The sequence below is a fragment of the Pungitius pungitius genome, chromosome 12, assembly GCF_949316345.1.
Source record: "Pungitius pungitius chromosome 12, fPunPun2.1, whole genome shotgun sequence".
Classification (NCBI taxonomy): Eukaryota; Metazoa; Chordata; class Actinopteri; order Perciformes; family Gasterosteidae; genus Pungitius; species Pungitius pungitius.
The window spans coordinates 5,813,986-5,833,727 of NC_084911.1; the positions used below are offsets into that span (position 1 = coordinate 5,813,986).

The window sequence follows — 19,742 nt, forward strand, 5'->3', positions numbered from 1 at the left end:
CAACCCCATAGCAATCCAACTAATGGCTTGGTTTAGTTTGTTGAAGTTACTATACTTTTAACGGTTTAATTTAATCATTTTCTTAGAAAATGCCAACTCGTCGGTAGAGGACACAGTAATGAATGCCCCTGAATGACGATCCAGACAATATATATATAAAACGAGATGCACACTCAACAATTGGAGCAGTTCATCAGACTATGGGGTATAGCTCAGTGGTAGAGCATTTGACTGCAGATCAAGAGGTCCCCAGTTCAAATCTGGGTGCCCCCTCTTTAAACAAATTCAAAATGATCACTATTTCACGCTGGCAACATTTGTTGAATAAACTACAAGCCAATAGCAATGCAACTAAGGGCTTATTTAAGTTTGTTAAAATTACTATACTTTTAACTGTTTAATTTAATCATTTACTTAAAAAATGCTACCTCGTCTGTAGAGGACACAGTAATGAATCCCCCTGAATGACGATCCAGACAATCCAATTATATGAAAAGAGATGCACACTGAACATGTGGAGCATCTCATCAGATGTGGGGGTATAGCTCAGTGGTAGAGCATTTGACTGCAGATCAAGAGGTCCCCAGTTCAAATCTGGGTGCCCCCTCTTTAAACAGATTCGAAATGATCACCATTTCAAACTGTTAGCAAATATTGCAAACACTACAACCCCATAGCAATCCAACTAAGGATTTAGTTTGTTGAAGTTACTTTACTTTTAACGGTTTAATTTAAAAAGTTACTTAAGAAATGCCAACTCGTCTGTAGAGGACAAAGTAATGAATCCCCCTGAATGACGATCCAAACAATCCAATTATATGAAAAGAGATGCACACTGAACATGTGGAGCATCTCATCAGATGTGGGGGTATAGCTCAGTGGTAGAGCATTTGACTGCAGATCAAGAGTTCCCCAGTTCAAATCTGGGTGCCCCCTGTTTAAGCAAATTCAAAATGATCACTATTTCATACTGGCAACAATTGTTGAATAAACTACAACCCCATAGCAATGCAACTAAGGGCTTATTTTAGTTTGTTAAAATTACTATACTTTTAACTGTTTAATTTAATCATTTTCTTAGAAAATGCCAACTCCTCTGTAGAGGACACAGTAATGAATCCCCCTGAAATGACGATCCAGACAATATATATGAAACGAGATGCACACTCAACAATTGGAGCATCTCATCAGATGTGGGGGTATAGCTCAGTGGTAGAGCATTTGACTGCAGATCAAGAGGTCCCCAGTTCAAATCTGGGTGCCCCCTCTTTAAACAGATTCGAAATGATCACCATTTCAAACTGTTAGCAAATATTGCAAACACTACAACCCCATAGCAATCCAACTAATGGCTTGGTTTAGTTTGTTGAAGTTACTATACTTTTAACGGTTTAATTTAATCATTTTCTTAGAAAATGCCAACTCGTCGGTAGAGGACACAGTAATGAATGCCCCTGAATGACGATCCAGACAATATATATATAAAACGAGATGCACACTCAACAATTGGAGCAGTTCATCAGACTATGGGGTATAGCTCAGTGGTAGAGCATTTGACTGCAGATCAAGAGGTCCCCAGTTCAAATCTGGGTGCCCCCTCTTTAAACAGATTCGAAATAATCACCATTTCCAACTGTTAGCAAATATTGCAAACACTACAACCCCATAGCAATCCTACTAAGGGCTTGGTTTAGTTTGTTGAAGTTACTATACTTTTAATGGTTTAATTTAATCATTTTCTTAGAAAATGCCAACTCGTCTGTAGAGGACACAGTAATAAATCCCCCTGAATGACGATCCAAACAATCCAATTATATGAAAAGAGATGCACACTGAACATGTGGAGCATCTCATCAGATGTGGGGGTATAGCTCAGTGGTAGAGCATTTGACTGCAGATCAAGAGGTCCCCAGTTCAAATCTGGGTGCCCCCTCTTTAAACATATTCGAAATGATCACCATTTCAAACTGTTAGCAAATATTGCAAACACTACAACCCCAAAGCAATCCAACTAAGGGCTTGGTTTAGTTTGTTGAAGTTACTATACTATTAACGGTTTAATTTAATCATTTTCTTAGAAAATGCCAACTCCTCTGTAGAGGACACAGTAATGAATCCCCCTGAAATGACGATCCAGACAATATATATGAAACGAGATGCACACTCAACAATTGGAGAAGTTTATGGAAACGAGATGCACACTCAACAATTGGAGCATTTCTTCAGATGTGGGGGTATAGCTCAGTGGTAGAGCATTTGACTGCAGATCAAGAGGTCCCCAGTTCAAATCTGGGTGCCCCCTCTTTAATTAAATTCAAAATTATCTCCATTTCACGCTGGCAACAATTGTTGAATAAACTACAACCCCATAGCAATGCAACTAAGGGCTTATTTTAGTTTGTTAAAATTACTATACTTTTAACTGTTTAATTTAATCATTTTCTTAGAAAATGCTACCTCGTCTGTAGAGGACACAGTAATGAATCCCACTGAATGACGATCCAAACAATCCAATTATATGAAAAGAGATGCACACTGAACATGTGGAGCATCTCATCAGATGTGGGGGTATAGCTCAGTGGTAGAGCATTTGACTGCAGATCAAGAGGTCCCCAGTTCAAATCTGGGTGCCCCCTCTTTAAGCATATTCAAAATGATCACTATTTCATACTAGCAACAATTGTTGAATAAACTACAAGCCAATAGCAATGCAACTAAGGGCTTATTTTAGTTTGTTAAAATTACTATACTTTTAACTGTTTAATTTAATCATTTTCTTAGAAAATGCCAACTCCTCTGTAGAGGACACAGTAATGAATCACCCTGAATGACGATCCAGACGATATATATGAAACGAGATGCACCCTCAACAATTGGAGAAGTTCATCAGATTAGGGGGTATAGCTCAGTGGTAGAGCATTTGACTGCAGATCAAGAGGTCCCCAGTTCAAATCTGGGTGCCCCCTCTTTAAGCAAATTAAAAATGATCACTATTTCATACTGGCAACAATTGTTGAATAAACTACAACCCCATAGCAATGCAACTAAGGGCTTATTTTAGTTTGTTAAAATTACTATACTTTTAACTGTTTAATTTAATCATTTTCTTAGAAAATGCCAACTCCTCTGTAGAGGACACAGAAATGAATCACCCTGAATGACGATCCAGACGATATATATGAAACGAGATGCACTCTCAACAATTGGAGAAGTTCATCAGATTAGGGGGTATAGCTCAGTGGTAGAGCATTTGACTGCAGATCAAGAGGTCCCCAGTTCAAATCTGGGTGCCCCCTCTTTAAACAAATTCGAAATGATCACCATTTCAAACTGTCAGCAAATATTGCAAACACTACAACCCCATAGCAATCCAACTAAGGGTTTAGTTTGTTGAAGTTACTTTACTTTTAACGGTTTAATTTAAAAAGTTACTTAAGAAATGCCAACTCGTCTGTAGAGGACAAAGTAATGAATCCCCCTGAATGACGATCCAAACAATCCAATTATATGAAAAGAGATGCACACTGAACATGTGGAGCATCTCATCAGATGTGGGGGTATAGCTCAGTGGTAGAGCATTTGACTGCAGATCAAGAGGTCCCCAGTTCAAATCTGGGTGCCCCCTGTTTAAGCAAATTCAAAATGATCACTATTTCATACTGGCAACAATTGTTGAATAAACTACAACCCCATAGCAATGCAACTAAGGGCTTATTTTAGTTTGTTAAAATTACTATACTTTTAACTGTTTAATTTAATCATTTTCTTAGAAAATGCCAACTCCTCTGTAGAGGACACAGTAATGAATCCCCCTGAAATGACGATCCAGACAATATATATGAAACGAGATGCACACTCAACAATTGGAGCATCTCATCAGATGTGGGGGTATAGCTCAGTGGTAGAGCATTTGACTGCAGATCAAGAGGTCCCCAGTTCAAATCTGGGTGCCCCCTCTTTAAACAGATTCGAAATGATCACCATTTCAAACTGTTAGCAAATATTGCAAACACTACAACCCCATAGCAATCCAACTAATGGCTTGGTTTAGTTTGTTGAAGTTACTATACTTTTAACGGTTTAATTTAATCATTTTCTTAGAAAATGCCAACTCGTCGGTAGAGGACACAGTAATGAATGCCCCTGAATGACGATCCAGACAATATATATATAAAACGAGATGCACACTCAACAATTGGAGCAGTTCATCAGACTATGGGGTATAGCTCAGTGGTAGAGCATTTGACTGCAGATCAAGAGGTCCCCAGTTCAAATCTGGGTGCCCCCTCTTTAAACAAATTCAAAATGATCACCATTTCACGCTGGCAACATTTGTTGAATAAACTACAAGCCAATAGCAATGCAACTAAGGGCTTATTTAAGTTTGTTAAAATTACTATACTTTTAACTGTTTAATTTAATCATTTACTTAAAAAATGCTACCTCGTCTGTAGAGGACACAGTAATGAATCCCCCTGAATGACGATCCAGACAATCCAATTATATGAAAAGAGATGCACACTGAACATGTGGAGCATCTCATCAGATGTGGGGGTATAGCTCAGTGGTAGAGCATTTGACTGCAGATCAAGAGGTCCCCAGTTCAAATCTGGGTGCCCCCTCTTCAAACAGATTCGAAATGATCACCATTTCAAACTGTTAGCAAATATTGCAAACACTACAACCCCATAGCAATCCAACTAAGGGCTTGGTTTAGTTTGTTGAAGTTACTTTACTTTTAACGGTTTAATTTAAAAAGTTACTTAAGAAATGCCAACTCGTCTGTAGAGGACAAAGTAATGAATCCCCCTGAATGACGATCCAAACAATCCAATTATATGAAAAGAGATGCACACTGAACATGTGGAGCATCTCATCAGATGTGGGGGTATAGCTCAGTGGTAGAGCATTTGACTGCAGATCAAGAGGTCCCCAGTTCAAATCTGGGTGCCCCCTCTTTAAACAAATTCGAAATGATCACCATTTCAAACTGTCAGCAAATATTGCAAACAATACAACCCCATAGCAATCCAACTAAGGGCTTCAAATCTGGGTGCCCCCTCTTTAAACATATTCGAAATGATCACCATTTCAAACTGTTAGCAAATATTGCAAACACTACAACCCCAAAGCAATCCAACTAAGGGCTTGGTTTAGTTTGTTGAAGTTACTATACTATTAACGGTTTAATTTAATCATTTTCTTAGAAAATGCCAACTCCTCTGTAGAGGACACAGTAATGAATCCCCCTGAAATGACGATCCAGACAATATATATGAAACGAGATGCACACTCAACAATTGGAGAAGTTTATGGAAACGAGATGCACACTCAACAATTGGAGCATTTCTTCAGATGTGGGGGTATAGCTCAGTGGTAGAGCATTTGACTGCAGATCAAGAGGTCCCCAGTTCAAATCTGGGTGCCCCCTCTTTAATTAAATTCAAAATTATCTCCATTTCACGCTGGCAACAATTGTTGAATAAACTACAACCCCATAGCAATGCAACTAAGGGCTTATTTTAGTTTGTTAAAATTACTATACTTTTAACTGTTTAATTTAATCATTTTCTTAGAAAATGCTACCTCGTCTGTAGAGGACACAGTAATGAATCCCCCTGAATGACGATCCAAACAATCCAATTATATGAAAAGAGATGCACACTGAACATGTGGAGCATCTCATCAGATGTGGGGGTATAGCTCAGTGGTAGAGCATTTGACTGCAGATCAAGAGGTCCCCAGTTCAAATCTGGGTGCCCCCTCTTTAAGCATATTCAAAATGATCACTATTTCATACTAGCAACAATTGTTGAATAAACTACAAGCCAATAGCATTGCAACTAAGGGCTTATTTTAGTTTGTTAAAATTACTATACTTTTAACTGTTTAATTTAATCATTTTCTTAGAAAATGCCAACTCCTCTGTAGAGGACACAGTAATGAATCACCCTGAATGACGATCCAGACGATATATATGAAACGAGATGCACCCTCAACAATTGGAGAAGTTCATCAGATTAGGGGGTATAGCTCAGTGGTAGAGCATTTGACTGCAGATCAAGAGGTCCCCAGTTCAAATCTGGGTGCCCCCTCTTTAAGCAAATTAAAAATGATCACTATTTCATACTGGCAACAATTGTTGAATAAACTACAACCCCATAGCAATGCAACTAAGGGCTTATTTTAGTTTGTTAAAATTACTATACTTTTAACTGTTTAATTTAATCATTTTCTTAGAAAATGCCAACTCCTCTGTAGAGGACACAGAAATGAATCACCCTGAATGACGATCCAGACGATATATATGAAACGAGATGCACTCTCAACAATTGGAGAAGTTCATCAGATTAGGGGGTATAGCTCAGTGGTAGAGCATTTGACTGCAGATCAAGAGGTCCCCAGTTCAAATCTGGGTGCCCCCTCTTTAAACAAATTCGAAATGATCACCATTTCAAACTGTCAGCAAATATTGCAAACACTACAACCCCATAGCAATCCAACTAAGGGTTTAGTTTGTTGAAGTTACTTTACTTTTAACGGTTTAATTTAAAAAGTTACTTAAGAAATGCCAACTCGTCTGTAGAGGACAAAGTAATGAATCCCCCTGAATGACGATCCAAACAATCCAATTATATGAAAAGAGATGCACACTGAACATGTGGAGCATCTCATCAGATGTGGGGGTATAGCTCAGTGGTAGAGCATTTGACTGCAGATCAAGAGGTCCCCAGTTCAAATCTGGGTGCCCCCTCTTTAAACAGATTCGAAATAATCACTATTTCATACTGGCAACAATTGTTGAATAAACTACAGTACAAGCCAATAGCAATGCAACTAAGGGCTTATTTTAGTTTGTTAAAATTACTATACTTTTAACTGTTTAATTTAATAATTTTCTTAGAAAATGCCAACTCCTCTGTAGAGGACACAGTAATGAATCACCCTGAATGATGATCCAGACGATATATATGAAACGAGATGCACCCTCAACAATTGGAGAAGTTTATGGAAACGAGATGCACACTCAACATGTGGAGCATCTCATCAGATGTGGGGGTATAGCTCAGTGGTAGAGCATTTGACTGCAGATCAAGAGGTCCCCAGTTCAAATCTGGGTGCCCCCTCTTTAAGCAAATTCAAAATGATCACTATTTCATACTGGCAACAATTGTTGAATAAACTACAACCCCATAGCAATGCAACTAAGGGCTTATTTTAGTTTGTTAAAATTACTATACTTTTAACTGTTTAATTTAATCATTTTCTTAGAAAATGCCAACTCCTCTGTAGAGGACACAGTAATGAATCCCCCTGAAATGACGATCCAGACAATATATATGAAACGAGATGCACACTCAACAATTGGAGCATCTCATCAGATGTGGGGGTATAGCTCAGTGGTAGAGCATTTGACTGCAGATCAAGAGGTCCCCAGTTCAAATCTGGGTGCCCCCTCTTTAAACAGATTCGAAATGATCACCATTTCAAACTGTTAGCAAATATTGCAAACACTACAACCCCATAGCAATCCAACTAATGGCTTGGTTTAGTTTGTTGAAGTTACTATACTTTTAACGGTTTAATTTAATCATTTTCTTAGAAAATGCCAACTCGTCGGTAGAGGACACAGTAATGAATGCCCCTGAATGACGATCCAGACAATATATATATAAAACGAGATGCACACTCAACAATTGGAGCAGTTCATCAGACTATGGGGTATAGCTCAGTGGTAGAGCATTTGACTGCAGATCAAGAGGTCCCCAGTTCAAATCTGGGTGCCCCCTCTTTAAACAGATTCGAAATAATCACTATTTCATACTGGCAACAATTGTTGAATAAACTACAAGCCAATAGCAATGCAACTAAGGGCTTATTTTAGTTTGTTAAAATTACTATACTTTTAACTGTTTAATTTAATAATTTTCTTAGAAAATGCCAACTCCTCTGTAGAGGACACAGTAATGAATCACCCTGAATGATGATCCAGACGATATATATGAAACGAGATGCACCCTCAACAATTGGAGAAGTTTATGGAAACGAGATGCACACTCAACAATTGGAGCATTTCTTCAGATGTGGGGGTATAGCTCAGTGGTAGAGCATTTGACTGCAGATCAAGAGTTCCCCAGTTCAAATCTGGGTGCCCACTCTTTAATTAAATTCAAAATTATCTCCATTTCACGCTGGCAACAATTGTTGAATAAACTACAAGCCAATAGCAATGCAACTAAGGGCTTATTTTAGTTTGTTAAAATTACTATACTTTTAACTGTTAAATTTAATCATTTTCTTAGAAAATGCCAAATCCTCTTTAGAGGACACAGTAATGAATCACCCTGAATGACGATCCAGACAATATATATGAAACGAGATGCACACTCAACAATTGGAGCATCTCATCAGATGTGGGGGTATAGCTCAGTGGTAGAGCATTTCACTGCAGATCAAGAGGTCCCCAGTTCAAATCTGGGTGCCCCCTCTTTAAGCAAATTAAAAATGATCACTATTTCATACTGGCAACAATTGTTGAATAAACTACAACCCCATAGCAATGCAACTAAGGGCTTATTTTAGTTTGTTAAAATTACTATACTTTTAACTGTTTAATTTAATAATTTTCTTAGAAAATGCCAACTCCTCTGTAGAGGACACAGAAATGAATCACCCTGAATGACGATCCAGACGATATATATGAAACGAGATGCACTCTCAACAATTGGAGAAGTTCATCAGATTAGGGGGTATAGCTCAGTGGTAGAGCATTTGACTGCAGATCAAGAGGTCCCCAGTTCAAATCTGGGTGCCCCCTCTTTAAACAAATTCGAAATGATCACCATTTCAAACTGTCAGCAAATATTGCAAACACTACAACCCCATAGCAATCCAACTAAGGGCTTGGTTTAGTTTGTTGAAGTTACTTTACTTTTAACGGTTTAATTTAAAAAGTTACTTAAGAAATGCCAACTCGTCTGTAGAGGACAAAGTAATGAATCCCCCTGAATGACGATCCAAACAATCCAATTATATGAAAAGAGATGCACACTGAACATGTGGAGCATCTCATCAGATGTGGGGGTATAGCTCAGTGGTAGAGCATTTGACTGCAGATCAAGAGGTCCCCAGTTCAAATCTGGGTGCCCCCTCTTTAAGCAAATTCAAAATGATTACTATTTCATACTGGCAACAATTGTTGAATAAACTACAACCCCATAGCAATGCAACTAAGGGCTTATTTTAGTTTGTTAAAATTACTATACTTTTAACTGTTTAATTTAATCATTTTCTTAGAAAATGCCAACTCCTCTGTAGAGGACACAGTAATGAATCCCCCTGAAATGACGATCCAGACAATATATATGAAACGAGATGCACACTCAACAATTGGAGCATCTCATCAGATGTGGGGGTATAGCTCAGTGGTAGAGCATTTCACTGCAGATCAAGAGGTCCCCAGTTCAAATCTGGGTGCCCCCTCTTTAAGCAAATTAAAAATGATCACTATTTCATACTGGCAACAATTGTTGAATAAACTACAAGCCAATAGCAATGCAACTAAGGGCTTATTTTAGTTTGTTAAAATTACTATACTTTTAACTGTTTAATTTAATAATTTTCTTAGAAAATGCCAACTCCTCTGTAGAGGACACAGTAATGAATCACCCTGAATGATGATCCAGACGATATATATGAAACGAGATGCACCCTCAACAATTGGAGAAGTTTATGGAAACGAGATGCACACTCAACAATTGGAGCATTTCTTCAGATGTGGGGGTATAGCTCAGTGGTAGAGCATTTGACTGCAGATCAAGAGGTCCCCAGTTCAAATCTGGGTGCCCCCTCTTTAAACAGATTCGAAATGATCACCATTTCAAAATGTTAGCAAATATTGCAAACACTACAACACCATAGAAATCCAACTAAGGGCTTGGTTTAGTTTGTTGAAGTTACTATACTTTTAACGGTTTAATTTAATCATTTTCTTAGAAAATGCCAACTCGTCTGTAGAGGACACAGTAATAAATCCCCCTGAATGACGAGCCAAACAATCCAATTATATGAAAAGAGATGCACACTGAACATGTGGAGCAACTCATCAGATTTTGGGGGTATAGCTCAGTGGTAGAGCATTTGACTGCAGATCAAGAGGTCCCCAGTTCAAATCTGGGTGCCCCCTCTTTAAACAAATTCGAAATGATCACCATTTCAAATATTGCAAACACTACAAGCCCATAGAAATCCAACTAAGGGCTTGGTTTAGTTTGTTGAAATTACTATACTTTGAACGGTTTAATTTAATCATTTTCTTAGAAAATTCCAACTCGTCTGTACAGGACACAGTAATGAATCCCCCTGAATGACCATCCAAACAATCCAATTATATGAAGAGAGATGCACACTGAACATGTGGAGCATCTCATCAGATGTGGGGGTATAGCTCAGTGGTAGAGCATTTGACTGCAGATCAAGAGGTCCCCAGTTCAAATCTGGGTGCCCCTTTTTAAAACAAATTAGAAATGATCACCATTTCAAACTGTCAGCAAATATTGCAAACACTACAACCCCATAGCAATCCAACTAAGGGCTTGGTTTAGTTTGTTGAAGTTACTATACTTTTAACGGTTTAATTTAAACATTTTCTTAGAAAATGCCAACTCCTCTGTAGAGGACACAGTAATGAATCCCCCTGAATGACGAGCCAAACAACATATATGAAACGAGATGCACACTCAACAATTGGAGCATTTGTTCAGATGTGGGGGTATAGCTCAGTGGTAGAGCATTTGACTGCAGATCAAGAGGTCCCCAGTTCAAATCTGGGTGCCCCCTCTTTAATTAAATTCAAAATGATCTCCATTTCACGCTGGCAACAATTGTTGAATAAACTACAAGCCAAAAGCAATGCAACTAAGGGCTTATTTTAGTTTGTTAAAATTACTATACTTTTAACTGTTTAATTTAATAATTTACTTAAAAAATGCTACCTCGTCTGTAGAGGACACAGTAATGAATGCCCCTGAATGACGATCCAGACAATATATATGAAACGAGATGCACACTCAACAGTTGGAGCATCTCATCAGATGTGGGGGTATAGCTCAGTGGTAGAGCATTTGACTGCAGATCAAGAGGTCCCCAGTTCAAATCTGGGTGCCCCCTCTTTAAACAGATTCGAAATGATCACCATTTCAAAATGTTAGCAAATATTGCAAACACTACAACACCATAGCAATCCAACTAAGGGCTTGGTTTAGTTTGTTGAAGTTACTATACTTTTAACGGTTTAATTTAATCATTTTCTTAGAAAATGCCAACTCGTCTGTAGAGGACACAGTAATAAATCCCCCTAAATGACAATCCAGACAACATATATGAAACGAGATGCACACTCAACAATTGGAGAAGTTCATCAGATTATGGGGTATAGCTCAGTGGTAGAGCATTTGACTGCAGATCAAGAGGTCCCCAGTTCAAATCTGGGTGCCCCCTCTTTAATTAAATTCAAAATGATCTCCATTTCACGCTGGCAACAATTGTTGAATAAACTACAAGCCAATAGCAATGCAACTAAGGGCTTATTTTAGTTTGTTAAAATTACTATACTTTTAACTGTTTAATTTAATCATTTACTTAAAAAATGCTACCTCGTCTGTAGAGGACACAGTAATGAATGCCCCTGAATGACGATCCAGACAATATATATGAAACGAGATGCACACTCAACAATTGGAGCATCTCATCAGATGTGGGGGTATAGCTCAGTGGTAGAGCATTTCACTGCAGATCAAGAGGTCCCCAGTTCAAATCTGGGTGCCCCCTCTTTAAGCAAATTAAAAATGATCACTATTTCATACTGGCAACAATTGTTGAATAAACTACAACCCCATAGCAATGCAACTAAGGGCTTATTTTAGTTTGTTAAAATTACTATACTTTTAACTGTTTAATTTAATAATTTTCTTAGAAAATGCCAACTCCTCTGTAGAGGACACAGAAATGAATCACCCTGAATGACGATCCAGACGATATATATGAAACGAGATGCACTCTCAACAATTGGAGAAGTTCATCAGATTAGGGGGTATAGCTCAGTGGTAGAGCATTTGACTGCAGATCAAGAGGTCCCCAGTTCAAATCTGGGTGCCCCCTCTTTAAACAAATTCGAAATGATCACCATTTCAAACTGTCAGCAAATATTGCAAACACTACAACCCCATAGCAATCCAACTAAGGGCTTGGTTTAGTTTGTTGAAGTTACTTTACTTTTAATGGTTTAATTTAAAAAGTTACTTAAGAAATGCCAACTCGTCTGTAGAGGACAAAGTAATGAATCCCCCTGAATGACGATCCAAACAATCCAATTATATGAAAAGAGATGCACACTGAACATGTGGAGCATCTCATCAGATGTGGGAGTATAGCTCAGTGGTAGAGCATTTGACTGCAGATCAAGAGGTCCCCAGTTCAAATCTGGGTGCCCCCTCTTTAAGCAAATTCAAAATGATTACTATTTCATACTGGCAACAATTGTTGAATAAACTACAACCCCATAGCAATGCAACTAAGGGCTTATTTTAGTTTGTTAAAATTACTATACTTTTAACTGTTTAATTTAATCATTTTCTTAGAAAATGCCAACTCCTCTGTAGAGGACACAGTAATGAATCCCCCTGAAATGACGATCCAGACAATATATATGAAACGAGATGCACACTCAACAATTGGAGCATCTCATCAGATGTGGGGGTATAGCTCAGTGGTAGAGCATTTCACTGCAGATCAAGAGGTCCCCAGTTCAAATCTGGGTGCCCCCTCTTTAAGCAAATTAAAAATGATCACTATTTCATACTGGCAACAATTGTTGAATAAACTACAAGCCAATAGCAATGCAACTAAGGGCTTATTTTAGTTTGTTAAAATTACTATACTTTTAACTGTTTAATTTAATAATTTTCTTAGAAAATGCCAACTCCTCTGTAGAGGACACAGTAATGAATCACCCTGAATGATGATCCAGACGATATATATGAAACGAGATGCACCCTCAACAATTGGAGAAGTTTATGGAAACGAGATGCACACTCAACAATTGGAGCATTTCTTCAGATGTGGGGGTATAGCTCAGTGGTAGAGCATTTGACTGCAGATCAAGAGGTCCCCAGTTCAAATCTGGGTGCCCCCTCTTTAAACAGATTCGAAATGATCACCATTTCAAAATGTTAGCAAATATTGCAAACACTACAACACCATAGAAATCCAACTAAGGGCTTGGTTTAGTTTGTTGAAGTTACTATACTTTTAACGGTTTAATTTAATCATTTTCTTAGAAAATGCCAACTCGTCTGTAGAGGACACAGTAATAAATCCCCCTGAATGACGAGCCAAACAATCCAATTATATGAAAAGAGATGCACACTGAACATGTGGAGCAACTCATCAGATTTTGGGGGTATAGCTCAGTGGTAGAGCATTTGACTGCAGATCAAGAGGTCCCCAGTTCAAATCTGGGTGCCCCCTCTTTAAACAAATTCGAAATGATCACCATTTCAAATATTGCAAACACTACAAGCCCATAGAAATCCAACTAAGGGCTTGGTTTAGTTTGTTGAAATTACTATACTTTGAACGGTTTAATTTAATCATTTTCTTAGAAAATTCCAACTCGTCTGTACAGGACACAGTAATGAATCCCCCTGAATGACCATCCAAACAATCCAATTATATGAAGAGAGATGCACACTGAACATGTGGAGCATCTCATCAGATGTGGGGGTATAGCTCAGTGGTAGAGCATTTGACTGCAGATCAAGAGGTCCCCAGTTCAAATCTGGGTGCCCCTTTTTAAAACAAATTAGAAATGATCACCATTTCAAACTGTCAGCAAATATTGCAAACACTACAACCCCATAGCAATCCAACTAAGGGCTTGGTTTAGTTTGTTGAAGTTACTATACTTTTAACGGTTTAATTTAAACATTTTCTTAGAAAATGCCAACTCCTCTGTAGAGGACACAGTAATGAATCCCCCTGAATGACGAGCCAAACAACATATATGAAACGAGATGCACACTCAACAATTGGAGCATTTGTTCAGATGTGGGGGTATAGCTCAGTGGTAGAGCATTTGACTGCAGATCAAGAGGTCCCCAGTTCAAATCTGGGTGCCCCCTCTTTAATTAAATTCAAAATGATCTCCATTTCACGCTGGCAACAATTGTTGAATAAACTACAAGCCAAAAGCAATGCAACTAAGGGCTTATTTTAGTTTGTTAAAATTACTATACTTTTAACTGTTTAATTTAATAATTTACTTAAAAAATGCTACCTCGTCTGTAGAGGACACAGTAATGAATGCCCCTGAATGACGATCCAGACAATATATATGAAACGAGATGCACACTCAACAGTTGGAGCATCTCATCAGATGTGGGGGTATAGCTCAGTGGTAGAGCATTTGACTGCAGATCAAGAGGTCCCCAGTTCAAATCTGGGTGCCCCCTCTTTAAACAGATTCGAAATGATCACCATTTCAAAATGTTAGCAAATATTGCAAACACTACAACACCATAGCAATCCAACTAAGGGCTTGGTTTAGTTTGTTGAAGTTACTATACTTTTAACGGTTTAATTTAATCATTTTCTTAGAAAATGCCAACTCGTCTGTAGAGGACACAGTAATAAATCCCCCTAAATGACAATCCAGACAACATATATGAAACGAGATGCACACTCAACAATTGGAGAAGTTCATCAGATTATGCGGTATAGCTCAGTGGTAGAGCATTTGACTGCAGATCAAGAGGTCCCCAGTTCAAATCTGGGTGCCCCCTCTTTAATTAAATTCAAAATGATCTCCATTTCACGCTGGCAACAATTGTTGAATAAACTACAAGCCAATAGCAATGCAACTAAGGGCTTATTTTAGTTTGTTAAAATTACTATACTTTTAACTGTTTAATTTAATCATTTACTTAAAAAATGCTACCTCGTCTGTAGAGGACACAGTAATGAATGCCCCTGAATGACGATCCAGACAATATATATGAAACGAGATGCACACTCAACAATTGGAGCATCTCATCAGATGTGGGGGTATAGCTCAGTGGTAGAGCATTTCACTGCAGATCAAGAGGTCCCCAGTTCAAATCTGGGTGCCCCCTCTTTAAGCAAATTAAAAATGATCACTATTTCATACTGGCAACAATTGTTGAATAAACTACAACCCCATAGCAATGCAACTAAGGGCTTATTTTAGTTTGTTAAAATTACTATACTTTTAACTGTTTAATTTAATAATTTTCTTAGAAAATGCCAACTCCTCTGTAGAGGACACAGAAATGAATCACCCTGAATGACGATCCAGACGATATATATGAAACGAGATGCACTCTCAACAATTGGAGAAGTTCATCAGATTAGGGGGTATAGCTCAGTGGTAGAGCATTTGACTGCAGATCAAGAGGTCCCCAGTTCAAATCTGGGTGCCCCCTCTTTAAACAAATTCGAAATGATCACCATTTCAAACTGTCAGCAAATATTGCAAACACTACAACCCCATAGCAATCCAACTAAGGGCTTGGTTTAGTTTGTTGAAGTTACTTTACTTTTAATGGTTTAATTTAAAAAGTTACTTAAGAAATGCCAACTCGTCTGTAGAGGACAAAGTAATGAATCCCCCTGAATGACGATCCAAACAATCCAATTATATGAAAAGAGATGCACACTGAACATGTGGAGCATCTCATCAGATGTGGGAGTATAGCTCAGTGGTAGAGCATTTGACTGCAGATCAAGAGGTCCCCAGTTCAAATCTGGGTGCCCCCTCTTTAAGCAAATTCAAAATGATTACTATTTCATACTGGCAACAATTGTTGAATAAACTACAACCCCATAGCAATGCAACTAAGGGCTTATTTTAGTTTGTTAAAATTACTATACTTTTAACTGTTTAATTTAATCATTTTCTTAGAAAATGCCAACTCCTCTGTAGAGGACACAGTAATGAATCCCCCTGAAATGACGATCCAGACAATATATATGAAACGAGATGCACACTCAACAATTGGAGCATCTCATCAGATGTGGGGGTATAGCTCAGTGGTAGAGCATTTCACTGCAGATCAAGAGGTCCCCAGTTCAAATCTGGGTGCCCCCTCTTTAAGCAAATTAAAAATGATCACTATTTCATACTGGCAACAATTGTTGAATAAACTACAAGCCAATAGCAATGCAACTAAGGGCTTATTTTAGTTTGTTAAAATTACTATACTTTTAACTGTTTAATTTAATAATTTTCTTAGAAAATGCCAACTCCTCTGTAGAGGACACAGTAATGAATCACCCTGAATGATGATCCAGACGATATATATGAAACGAGATGCACCCTCAACAATTGGAGAAGTTTATGGAAACGAGATGCACACTCAACAATTGGAGCATTTCTTCAGATGTGGGGGTATAGCTCAGTGGTAGAGCATTTGACTGCAGATCAAGAGGTCCCCAGTTCAAATCTGGGTGCCCCCTCTTTAAACAGATTCGAAATGATCACCATTTCAAAATGTTAGCAAATATTGCAAACACTACAACACCATAGAAATCCAACTAAGGGCTTGGTTTAGTTTGTTGAAGTTACTATACTTTTAACGGTTTAATTTAATCATTTTCTTAGAAAATGCCAACTCGTCTGTAGAGGACACAGTAATAAATCCCCCTGAATGACGAGCCAAACAATCCAATTATATGAAAAGAGATGCACACTGAACATGTGGAGCAACTCATCAGATTTTGGGGGTATAGCTCAGTGGTAGAGCATTTGACTGCAGATCAAGAGGTCCCCAGTTCAAATCTGGGTGCCCCCTCTTTAAACAAATTCGAAATGATCACCATTTCAAATATTGCAAACACTACAAGCCCATAGAAATCCAACTAAGGGCTTGGTTTAGTTTGTTGAAATTACTATACTTTGAACGGTTTAATTTAATCATTTTCTTAGAAAATTCCAACTCGTCTGTACAGGACACAGTAATGAATCCCCCTGAATGACCATCCAAACAATCCAATTATATGAAGAGAGATGCACACTGAACATGTGGAGCATCTCATCAGATGTGGGGGTATAGCTCAGTGGTAGAGCATTTGACTGCAGATCAAGAGGTCCCCAGTTCAAATCTGGGTGCCCCCTCTTTAAACAGATTCGAAATGATCACCATTTCAAAATGTTAGCAAATATTGCAAACACTACAACACCATAGCAATCCAACTAAGGGCTTGGTTTAGTTTGTTGAAGTTACTATACTTTTAACGGTTTAATTTAATCATTTTCTTAGAAAATGCCAACTCGTCTGTAGAGGACACAGTAATAAATCCCCCTAAATGACAATCCAGACAACATATATGAAACGAGATGCACACTCAACAATTGGAGAAGTTCATCAGATTATGGGGTATAGCTCAGTGGTAGAGCATTTGACTGCAGATCAAGAGGTCCCCAGTTCAAATCTGGGTGCCCCCTCTTTAATTAAATTCAAAATGATCTCCATTTCACGCTGGCAACAATTGTTGAATAAACTACAAGCCAATAGCAATGCAACTAAGGGCTTATTTTAGTTTGTTAAAATTACTATACTTTTAACTGTTTAATTTAATCATTTACTTAAAAAATGCTACCTCGTCTGTAGAGGACACAGTAATGAATGCCCCTGAATGACGATCCAGACAATATATATGAAACGAGATGCACACTCAACAATTGGAGCATCTCATCAGATGTGGGGGTATAGCTCAGTGGTAGAGCATTTCACTGCAGATCAAGAGGTCCCCAGTTCAAATCTGGGTGCCCCCTCTTTAAGCAAATTAAAAATGATCACTATTTCATACTGGCAACAATTGTTGAATAAACTACAACCCCATAGCAATGCAACTAAGGGCTTATTTTAGTTTGTTAAAATTACTATACTTTTAACTGTTTAATTTAATAATTTTCTTAGAAAATGCCAACTCCTCTGTAGAGGACACAGAAATGAATCACCCTGAATGACGATCCAGACGATATATATGAAACGAGATGCACTCTCAACAATTGGAGAAGTTCATCAGATTAGGGGGTATAGCTCAGTGGTAGAGCATTTGACTGCAGATCAAGAGGTCCCCAGTTCAAATCTGGGTGCCCCCTCTTTAAACAAATTCGAAATGATCACCATTTCAAACTGTCAGCAAATATTGCAAACACTACAACCCCATAGCAATCCAACTAAGGGCTTGGTTTAGTTTGTTGAAGTTACTTTACTTTTAATGGTTTAATTTAAAAAGTTACTTAAGAAATGCCAACTCGTCTGTAGAGGACAAAGTAATGAATCCCCCTGAATGACGATCCAAACAATCCAATTATATGAAAAGAGATGCACACTGAACATGTGGAGCATCTCATCAGATGTGGGAGTATAGCTCAGTGGTAGAGCATTTGACTGCAGATCAAGAGGTCCCCAGTTCAAATCTGGGTGCCCCCTCTTTAAGCAAATTCAAAATGATTACTATTTCATACTGGCAACAATTGTTGAATAAACTACAACCCCATAGCAATGCAACTAAGGGCTTATTTTAGTTTGTTAAAATTACTATACTTTTAACTGTTTAATTTAATCATTTTCTTAGAAAATGCCAACTCCTCTGTAGAGGACACAGTAATGAATCCCCCTGAAATGACGATCCAGACAATATATATGAAACGAGATGCACACTCAACAATTGGAGCATCTCATCAGATGTGGGGGTATAGCTCAGTGGTAGAGCATTTCACTGCAGATCAAGAGGTCCCCAGTTCAAATCTGGGTGCCCCCTCTTTAAGCAAATTAAAAATGATCACTATTTCATACTGGCAACAATTGTTGAATAAACTACAAGCCAATAGCAATGCAACTAAGGGCTTATTTTAGTTTGTTAAAATTACTATACTTTTAACTGTTTAATTTAATAATTTTCTTAGAAAATGCCAACTCCTCTGTAGAGGACACAGTAATGAATCACCCTGAATGATGATCCAGACGATATATATGAAACGAGATGCACCCTCAACAATTGGAGAAGTTTATGGAAACGAGATGCACACTCAACAATTGGAGCATTTCTTCAGATGTGGGGGTATAGCTCAGTGGTAGAGCATTTGACTGCAGATCAAGAGGTCCCCAGTTCAAATCTGGGTGCCCCCTCTTTAAACAGATTCGAAATGATCACCATTTCAAAATGTTAGCAAATATTGCAAACACTACAACACCATAGAAATCCAACTAAGGGCTTGGTTTAGTTTGTTGAAGTTACTATACTTTTAACGGTTTAATTTAATCATTTTCTTAGAAAATGCCAACTCGTCTGTAGAGGACACAGTAATAAATCCCCCTGAATGACGAGCCAAACAATCCAATTATATGAAAAGAGATGCACACTGAACATGTGGAGCAACTCATCAGATTTTGGGGGTATAGCTCAGTGGTAGAGCATTTGACTGCAGATCAAGAGGTCCCCAGTTCAAATCTGGGTGCCCCCTCTTTAAACAAATTCGAAATGATCACCATTTCAAATATTGCAAACACTACAAGCCCATAGAAATCCAACTAAGGGCTTGGTTTAGTTTGTTGAAATTACTATACTTTGAACGGTTTAATTTAATCATTTTCTTAGAAAATTCCAACTCGTCTGTACAGGACACAGTAATGAATCCCCCTGAATGACCATCCAAA

At 38.0% G+C, this 19,742-nt stretch overlaps 58 non-coding genes across 58 annotated transcripts; all 58 read left to right on the forward strand.

The window, feature by feature from the left end:
* Window positions 1-201: 201 nt before the first annotated feature.
* trnac-gca (transfer RNA cysteine (anticodon GCA)) lies at window positions 202-273 on the forward strand. The gene has a single exon. It is a non-coding gene; the product is annotated as a tRNA-Cys (tRNA).
* A 262-nt stretch (window positions 274-535) lies between these two features.
* Window positions 536-607, forward strand: trnac-gca (transfer RNA cysteine (anticodon GCA)). Its single transcript has one exon. It is a non-coding gene; the product is annotated as a tRNA-Cys (tRNA).
* Window positions 608-864: 257 nt separating this feature from the next.
* trnac-gca (transfer RNA cysteine (anticodon GCA)) lies at window positions 865-936 on the forward strand. Its single transcript has one exon. It is a non-coding gene; the product is annotated as a tRNA-Cys (tRNA).
* A 259-nt stretch (window positions 937-1,195) lies between these two features.
* On the forward strand, window positions 1,196-1,267 carry trnac-gca (transfer RNA cysteine (anticodon GCA)). The gene has a single exon. It is a non-coding gene; the product is annotated as a tRNA-Cys (tRNA).
* Window positions 1,268-1,527: 260 nt separating this feature from the next.
* trnac-gca (transfer RNA cysteine (anticodon GCA)) lies at window positions 1,528-1,599 on the forward strand. The gene has a single exon. It is a non-coding gene; the product is annotated as a tRNA-Cys (tRNA).
* A 262-nt stretch (window positions 1,600-1,861) lies between these two features.
* trnac-gca (transfer RNA cysteine (anticodon GCA)) lies at window positions 1,862-1,933 on the forward strand. Its single transcript has one exon. It is a non-coding gene; the product is annotated as a tRNA-Cys (tRNA).
* Window positions 1,934-2,230: 297 nt separating this feature from the next.
* trnac-gca (transfer RNA cysteine (anticodon GCA)) lies at window positions 2,231-2,302 on the forward strand. The gene has a single exon. It is a non-coding gene; the product is annotated as a tRNA-Cys (tRNA).
* A 262-nt stretch (window positions 2,303-2,564) lies between these two features.
* trnac-gca (transfer RNA cysteine (anticodon GCA)) lies at window positions 2,565-2,636 on the forward strand. The gene has a single exon. It is a non-coding gene; the product is annotated as a tRNA-Cys (tRNA).
* Window positions 2,637-2,894: 258 nt separating this feature from the next.
* On the forward strand, window positions 2,895-2,966 carry trnac-gca (transfer RNA cysteine (anticodon GCA)). Its single transcript has one exon. It is a non-coding gene; the product is annotated as a tRNA-Cys (tRNA).
* Window positions 2,967-3,224: 258 nt separating this feature from the next.
* Window positions 3,225-3,296, forward strand: trnac-gca (transfer RNA cysteine (anticodon GCA)). Its single transcript has one exon. It is a non-coding gene; the product is annotated as a tRNA-Cys (tRNA).
* A 257-nt stretch (window positions 3,297-3,553) lies between these two features.
* Window positions 3,554-3,625, forward strand: trnac-gca (transfer RNA cysteine (anticodon GCA)). The gene has a single exon. It is a non-coding gene; the product is annotated as a tRNA-Cys (tRNA).
* A 259-nt stretch (window positions 3,626-3,884) lies between these two features.
* trnac-gca (transfer RNA cysteine (anticodon GCA)) lies at window positions 3,885-3,956 on the forward strand. Its single transcript has one exon. It is a non-coding gene; the product is annotated as a tRNA-Cys (tRNA).
* A 260-nt stretch (window positions 3,957-4,216) lies between these two features.
* trnac-gca (transfer RNA cysteine (anticodon GCA)) lies at window positions 4,217-4,288 on the forward strand. Its single transcript has one exon. It is a non-coding gene; the product is annotated as a tRNA-Cys (tRNA).
* A 262-nt stretch (window positions 4,289-4,550) lies between these two features.
* Window positions 4,551-4,622, forward strand: trnac-gca (transfer RNA cysteine (anticodon GCA)). The gene has a single exon. It is a non-coding gene; the product is annotated as a tRNA-Cys (tRNA).
* Window positions 4,623-4,884: 262 nt separating this feature from the next.
* Window positions 4,885-4,956, forward strand: trnac-gca (transfer RNA cysteine (anticodon GCA)). The gene has a single exon. It is a non-coding gene; the product is annotated as a tRNA-Cys (tRNA).
* A 403-nt stretch (window positions 4,957-5,359) lies between these two features.
* trnac-gca (transfer RNA cysteine (anticodon GCA)) lies at window positions 5,360-5,431 on the forward strand. The gene has a single exon. It is a non-coding gene; the product is annotated as a tRNA-Cys (tRNA).
* Window positions 5,432-5,693: 262 nt separating this feature from the next.
* Window positions 5,694-5,765, forward strand: trnac-gca (transfer RNA cysteine (anticodon GCA)). Its single transcript has one exon. It is a non-coding gene; the product is annotated as a tRNA-Cys (tRNA).
* Window positions 5,766-6,023: 258 nt separating this feature from the next.
* Window positions 6,024-6,095, forward strand: trnac-gca (transfer RNA cysteine (anticodon GCA)). Its single transcript has one exon. It is a non-coding gene; the product is annotated as a tRNA-Cys (tRNA).
* A 258-nt stretch (window positions 6,096-6,353) lies between these two features.
* trnac-gca (transfer RNA cysteine (anticodon GCA)) lies at window positions 6,354-6,425 on the forward strand. The gene has a single exon. It is a non-coding gene; the product is annotated as a tRNA-Cys (tRNA).
* Window positions 6,426-6,682: 257 nt separating this feature from the next.
* On the forward strand, window positions 6,683-6,754 carry trnac-gca (transfer RNA cysteine (anticodon GCA)). Its single transcript has one exon. It is a non-coding gene; the product is annotated as a tRNA-Cys (tRNA).
* A 301-nt stretch (window positions 6,755-7,055) lies between these two features.
* Window positions 7,056-7,127, forward strand: trnac-gca (transfer RNA cysteine (anticodon GCA)). Its single transcript has one exon. It is a non-coding gene; the product is annotated as a tRNA-Cys (tRNA).
* A 259-nt stretch (window positions 7,128-7,386) lies between these two features.
* Window positions 7,387-7,458, forward strand: trnac-gca (transfer RNA cysteine (anticodon GCA)). Its single transcript has one exon. It is a non-coding gene; the product is annotated as a tRNA-Cys (tRNA).
* A 260-nt stretch (window positions 7,459-7,718) lies between these two features.
* trnac-gca (transfer RNA cysteine (anticodon GCA)) lies at window positions 7,719-7,790 on the forward strand. Its single transcript has one exon. It is a non-coding gene; the product is annotated as a tRNA-Cys (tRNA).
* Window positions 7,791-8,086: 296 nt separating this feature from the next.
* Window positions 8,087-8,158, forward strand: trnac-gca (transfer RNA cysteine (anticodon GCA)). The gene has a single exon. It is a non-coding gene; the product is annotated as a tRNA-Cys (tRNA).
* Window positions 8,159-8,416: 258 nt separating this feature from the next.
* trnac-gca (transfer RNA cysteine (anticodon GCA)) lies at window positions 8,417-8,488 on the forward strand. Its single transcript has one exon. It is a non-coding gene; the product is annotated as a tRNA-Cys (tRNA).
* Window positions 8,489-8,746: 258 nt separating this feature from the next.
* Window positions 8,747-8,818, forward strand: trnac-gca (transfer RNA cysteine (anticodon GCA)). Its single transcript has one exon. It is a non-coding gene; the product is annotated as a tRNA-Cys (tRNA).
* A 262-nt stretch (window positions 8,819-9,080) lies between these two features.
* On the forward strand, window positions 9,081-9,152 carry trnac-gca (transfer RNA cysteine (anticodon GCA)). Its single transcript has one exon. It is a non-coding gene; the product is annotated as a tRNA-Cys (tRNA).
* A 259-nt stretch (window positions 9,153-9,411) lies between these two features.
* trnac-gca (transfer RNA cysteine (anticodon GCA)) lies at window positions 9,412-9,483 on the forward strand. The gene has a single exon. It is a non-coding gene; the product is annotated as a tRNA-Cys (tRNA).
* A 296-nt stretch (window positions 9,484-9,779) lies between these two features.
* Window positions 9,780-9,851, forward strand: trnac-gca (transfer RNA cysteine (anticodon GCA)). Its single transcript has one exon. It is a non-coding gene; the product is annotated as a tRNA-Cys (tRNA).
* Window positions 9,852-10,114: 263 nt separating this feature from the next.
* trnac-gca (transfer RNA cysteine (anticodon GCA)) lies at window positions 10,115-10,186 on the forward strand. Its single transcript has one exon. It is a non-coding gene; the product is annotated as a tRNA-Cys (tRNA).
* Window positions 10,187-10,437: 251 nt separating this feature from the next.
* trnac-gca (transfer RNA cysteine (anticodon GCA)) lies at window positions 10,438-10,509 on the forward strand. The gene has a single exon. It is a non-coding gene; the product is annotated as a tRNA-Cys (tRNA).
* Window positions 10,510-10,767: 258 nt separating this feature from the next.
* Window positions 10,768-10,839, forward strand: trnac-gca (transfer RNA cysteine (anticodon GCA)). The gene has a single exon. It is a non-coding gene; the product is annotated as a tRNA-Cys (tRNA).
* A 258-nt stretch (window positions 10,840-11,097) lies between these two features.
* Window positions 11,098-11,169, forward strand: trnac-gca (transfer RNA cysteine (anticodon GCA)). The gene has a single exon. It is a non-coding gene; the product is annotated as a tRNA-Cys (tRNA).
* A 258-nt stretch (window positions 11,170-11,427) lies between these two features.
* Window positions 11,428-11,499, forward strand: trnac-gca (transfer RNA cysteine (anticodon GCA)). Its single transcript has one exon. It is a non-coding gene; the product is annotated as a tRNA-Cys (tRNA).
* A 258-nt stretch (window positions 11,500-11,757) lies between these two features.
* trnac-gca (transfer RNA cysteine (anticodon GCA)) lies at window positions 11,758-11,829 on the forward strand. Its single transcript has one exon. It is a non-coding gene; the product is annotated as a tRNA-Cys (tRNA).
* A 258-nt stretch (window positions 11,830-12,087) lies between these two features.
* Window positions 12,088-12,159, forward strand: trnac-gca (transfer RNA cysteine (anticodon GCA)). The gene has a single exon. It is a non-coding gene; the product is annotated as a tRNA-Cys (tRNA).
* Window positions 12,160-12,421: 262 nt separating this feature from the next.
* trnac-gca (transfer RNA cysteine (anticodon GCA)) lies at window positions 12,422-12,493 on the forward strand. The gene has a single exon. It is a non-coding gene; the product is annotated as a tRNA-Cys (tRNA).
* Window positions 12,494-12,752: 259 nt separating this feature from the next.
* On the forward strand, window positions 12,753-12,824 carry trnac-gca (transfer RNA cysteine (anticodon GCA)). Its single transcript has one exon. It is a non-coding gene; the product is annotated as a tRNA-Cys (tRNA).
* A 296-nt stretch (window positions 12,825-13,120) lies between these two features.
* trnac-gca (transfer RNA cysteine (anticodon GCA)) lies at window positions 13,121-13,192 on the forward strand. The gene has a single exon. It is a non-coding gene; the product is annotated as a tRNA-Cys (tRNA).
* Window positions 13,193-13,455: 263 nt separating this feature from the next.
* trnac-gca (transfer RNA cysteine (anticodon GCA)) lies at window positions 13,456-13,527 on the forward strand. Its single transcript has one exon. It is a non-coding gene; the product is annotated as a tRNA-Cys (tRNA).
* Window positions 13,528-13,778: 251 nt separating this feature from the next.
* trnac-gca (transfer RNA cysteine (anticodon GCA)) lies at window positions 13,779-13,850 on the forward strand. Its single transcript has one exon. It is a non-coding gene; the product is annotated as a tRNA-Cys (tRNA).
* A 258-nt stretch (window positions 13,851-14,108) lies between these two features.
* Window positions 14,109-14,180, forward strand: trnac-gca (transfer RNA cysteine (anticodon GCA)). The gene has a single exon. It is a non-coding gene; the product is annotated as a tRNA-Cys (tRNA).
* A 258-nt stretch (window positions 14,181-14,438) lies between these two features.
* trnac-gca (transfer RNA cysteine (anticodon GCA)) lies at window positions 14,439-14,510 on the forward strand. Its single transcript has one exon. It is a non-coding gene; the product is annotated as a tRNA-Cys (tRNA).
* A 258-nt stretch (window positions 14,511-14,768) lies between these two features.
* trnac-gca (transfer RNA cysteine (anticodon GCA)) lies at window positions 14,769-14,840 on the forward strand. The gene has a single exon. It is a non-coding gene; the product is annotated as a tRNA-Cys (tRNA).
* A 258-nt stretch (window positions 14,841-15,098) lies between these two features.
* trnac-gca (transfer RNA cysteine (anticodon GCA)) lies at window positions 15,099-15,170 on the forward strand. The gene has a single exon. It is a non-coding gene; the product is annotated as a tRNA-Cys (tRNA).
* A 258-nt stretch (window positions 15,171-15,428) lies between these two features.
* On the forward strand, window positions 15,429-15,500 carry trnac-gca (transfer RNA cysteine (anticodon GCA)). The gene has a single exon. It is a non-coding gene; the product is annotated as a tRNA-Cys (tRNA).
* Window positions 15,501-15,762: 262 nt separating this feature from the next.
* Window positions 15,763-15,834, forward strand: trnac-gca (transfer RNA cysteine (anticodon GCA)). The gene has a single exon. It is a non-coding gene; the product is annotated as a tRNA-Cys (tRNA).
* Window positions 15,835-16,093: 259 nt separating this feature from the next.
* Window positions 16,094-16,165, forward strand: trnac-gca (transfer RNA cysteine (anticodon GCA)). The gene has a single exon. It is a non-coding gene; the product is annotated as a tRNA-Cys (tRNA).
* A 296-nt stretch (window positions 16,166-16,461) lies between these two features.
* Window positions 16,462-16,533, forward strand: trnac-gca (transfer RNA cysteine (anticodon GCA)). Its single transcript has one exon. It is a non-coding gene; the product is annotated as a tRNA-Cys (tRNA).
* A 263-nt stretch (window positions 16,534-16,796) lies between these two features.
* Window positions 16,797-16,868, forward strand: trnac-gca (transfer RNA cysteine (anticodon GCA)). The gene has a single exon. It is a non-coding gene; the product is annotated as a tRNA-Cys (tRNA).
* Window positions 16,869-17,119: 251 nt separating this feature from the next.
* Window positions 17,120-17,191, forward strand: trnac-gca (transfer RNA cysteine (anticodon GCA)). The gene has a single exon. It is a non-coding gene; the product is annotated as a tRNA-Cys (tRNA).
* A 258-nt stretch (window positions 17,192-17,449) lies between these two features.
* On the forward strand, window positions 17,450-17,521 carry trnac-gca (transfer RNA cysteine (anticodon GCA)). The gene has a single exon. It is a non-coding gene; the product is annotated as a tRNA-Cys (tRNA).
* Window positions 17,522-17,779: 258 nt separating this feature from the next.
* On the forward strand, window positions 17,780-17,851 carry trnac-gca (transfer RNA cysteine (anticodon GCA)). Its single transcript has one exon. It is a non-coding gene; the product is annotated as a tRNA-Cys (tRNA).
* A 258-nt stretch (window positions 17,852-18,109) lies between these two features.
* Window positions 18,110-18,181, forward strand: trnac-gca (transfer RNA cysteine (anticodon GCA)). Its single transcript has one exon. It is a non-coding gene; the product is annotated as a tRNA-Cys (tRNA).
* A 262-nt stretch (window positions 18,182-18,443) lies between these two features.
* On the forward strand, window positions 18,444-18,515 carry trnac-gca (transfer RNA cysteine (anticodon GCA)). Its single transcript has one exon. It is a non-coding gene; the product is annotated as a tRNA-Cys (tRNA).
* A 259-nt stretch (window positions 18,516-18,774) lies between these two features.
* Window positions 18,775-18,846, forward strand: trnac-gca (transfer RNA cysteine (anticodon GCA)). The gene has a single exon. It is a non-coding gene; the product is annotated as a tRNA-Cys (tRNA).
* A 296-nt stretch (window positions 18,847-19,142) lies between these two features.
* trnac-gca (transfer RNA cysteine (anticodon GCA)) lies at window positions 19,143-19,214 on the forward strand. The gene has a single exon. It is a non-coding gene; the product is annotated as a tRNA-Cys (tRNA).
* A 263-nt stretch (window positions 19,215-19,477) lies between these two features.
* trnac-gca (transfer RNA cysteine (anticodon GCA)) lies at window positions 19,478-19,549 on the forward strand. The gene has a single exon. It is a non-coding gene; the product is annotated as a tRNA-Cys (tRNA).
* The last annotated feature ends 193 nt before the right edge of the window (window positions 19,550-19,742 follow it).